This window comes from Penaeus monodon, chromosome 17 (genome assembly GCF_015228065.2).
Source record: "Penaeus monodon isolate SGIC_2016 chromosome 17, NSTDA_Pmon_1, whole genome shotgun sequence".
Classification (NCBI taxonomy): Eukaryota; Metazoa; Arthropoda; class Malacostraca; order Decapoda; family Penaeidae; genus Penaeus; species Penaeus monodon.
Genome location: NC_051402.1, coordinates 17111612 through 17114111, shown reverse-complemented (window position 1 = coordinate 17114111; position 2500 = coordinate 17111612). Strand labels below are relative to the sequence as shown.

The window sequence follows — 2500 nt, the reverse complement described above, 5'->3', positions numbered from 1 at the left end:
AAAAAATGAGAATGAGAAAGAAACGAGCGTGAGAGAGAAACTGAGAAAGAGAAAGAAAACTTGAAAAAGAGAATATGAGAAAAATGGGGTGGACGAGGGAAGGAAAACTATATATAGAGAGAGCTAAAAGGATGGGAAAGGAGGAAATAAGCGTGAAGTTACCAGTTATCTATTAGCAGTTCATAGCACTCATGCCTAAGTATTTGTCTTCTCCCATAACCGACGGAAACCCACAAGAAGCACGAAGCACTACGAAAAGACGTGGAAAAGTGAGAAAAAGCCACGCTCCGACGAGGATGGGATTCGAACCCACGCAGGGAGACCCTATTGGATTAGCAGTCCAACGCCTTAACCACTCGGCCACCTCGTCATGCTTTTAGCGGAAACATACTAGTTTCCAGCTATCCCGAAAGCGGCAAGTTCCAGGTCAGGGCCGAGAAACGAAGTAGGAAAATATTTGGAAATGTGTTCATAATCCCGGGCTTTTTTTTCTCTCTCTTTCTCTCAACCCCCTTTCACTCGCTCAATCATGTACTAATACTTTTTGTGTTTTTGCTTCTTTACTTTTCCCCCCACTCAGTCTCTTTGTTTACTTATCTATATCCAGATCTTCATTTGTATATGCGTATCTCCTTTTTATCGTATATATCATATATTTATTTCTCTATCTCTACATTTGTCTATCTCCCAATTGATTATCTGCATGTACATACACATCTCTTTTCATGCATCTCTCTCCCTCTCTCTTTCTCTTTCTCTCTCTTCTTTGACAATGTATGTACAAAACAGGTAAATGGCACATACGACTGCGCGGAAAAACGACCTTGAAAACACTGACAACAAAATAAGAAAGCGTGGTTGATATAAAAGGATTGAATGGGAGAGAGTGGATTAGCTGAGTGAAAGGAGAGTTAATGGAAATTGATTGTAGGAAAAAAATAATAAAGTTGAAAGGAGAGACAGGGGTATTCTGAGAGCTTGGCACAAGTGAAAGGGAATAGGAAAATATACCGAGAGGAAGGAATGATATGGAGAGAATGAGGCCAAAGACAAGAGAATGACGAAAAAGGACTTGGGTGCATGAGAAGGAGTTGGGTGAATGGAAAAAAAAGTTTGGAGTGTAAGGGAGAAGGAAGAAGGAATTTGGTAAAGAGGAAAGATCTGAATGCATGGTAAGGTAAAAGAATGGATGAATACGAGTAGGAAAGATTTGAATGCAGGGGAAGTAGGATTTCAATACACGCTAGGAAGTAAATGTAGATGTATGGGAGATAGAAGGATTTGGATGCAACGTAGCAGCAAGGATACGGATCCATGGGAGAAGGTATATACATGGGTACATGGGAGACAAGAGAAATTTTACAGCCTTCACGTCATACTATACTTTTTACATATGAAATTGTTTAGTCACACTCTTCCTCACTTTTTGCCGACAGAAAGACCATTGGAGATATGTGGCACCCCTTGCTCACACTAGTTTCCCTTCTATACGTACAGGATATACTATCTTCCTCTCCCTGTTAACGCAAACGCACACACATATATGTAATGTATGTGCGTGTGTGTTTATGTGAATAATCTTCAGAGTCCAGTGCATCTTTCGCCTTTTAAACACCTGCGAAACCTTTGACATGTAGAACCGGAATTGCTCAAGTGCCAGGAAAATGTTACGCCCAACGTGGGGCTCGAACCCACGACCCCGAGATTAAGAGTCTCGTGCTCTACCGACTGAGCTAGCCGGGCATGTATACCTTCGGAAACACAACCAAATCTGCTTCTGGCATATTCAACAGACTCACAGAAAATGTTATTTGTAGTGTCTGGATAACATTGTGAGAAAAATAAATGACAAGTGGGGTATTTTTGACAGGGCAGGACATAAACCATTGCGAAAAGGAACAAAAGGTGGCGGTGAAGAGGGATGGAATGGGGGAAGAGGGAGAGTGAGGGAGCGGAGCGGACGTTGCTCCCTAGTTGTATTTGTGTTGTGTTTATGGTACAAATAAACAATTAATGCAATAATTATAGTTATTTAGGATTCATGCCATAGAAATACATGTAATTATTAAATACTTACAACTTGTACTAGCTCTTGTAAAAAACAAAATGTTCATGAATTGGGAAATAGACAGGATCAATTATGGACGGTCGAATGGCAAGTCTTAGAGATATGAGGACAATTATTTACATTAATTTCATGAGAGGCCAGCAGCCTTTATTCCTGCATTATTATGCTTGAGATAATAAGCAGAATATTATGTTTAACGTTCATTATGTACCTTCATTTCCCTAGTAACATACTTTGTGACTGATGAATATTGATTTCAGATCTAGTCATTAACTTTCTAAGTAATTTAGCAGGATATGAATGTAAAAAACAGTACATAACAGCAATATGTATTTGGATGCATTAAACTATGCATAATGCAAATTAAGGGTATATGCTCCCTGTTTATCTCGCAGTTTATATATAAGAGGAGGTGGAAGAAAGAATTGTCAC

General features: G+C 39.4%; 2 non-coding genes across 2 annotated transcripts; both read right to left on the bottom strand.

The window, feature by feature from the left end:
• Positions 1-288: 288 nt before the first annotated feature.
• Trnas-gcu lies at positions 289-370 on the bottom strand. The gene has a single exon. It is a non-coding gene; the product is annotated as a tRNA-Ser (tRNA).
• A 1300-nt stretch (positions 371-1670) lies between these two features.
• Trnak-cuu lies at positions 1671-1743 on the bottom strand. The gene has a single exon. It is a non-coding gene; the product is annotated as a tRNA-Lys (tRNA).
• Between the last annotated feature and the right edge of the window lie 757 nt (positions 1744-2500).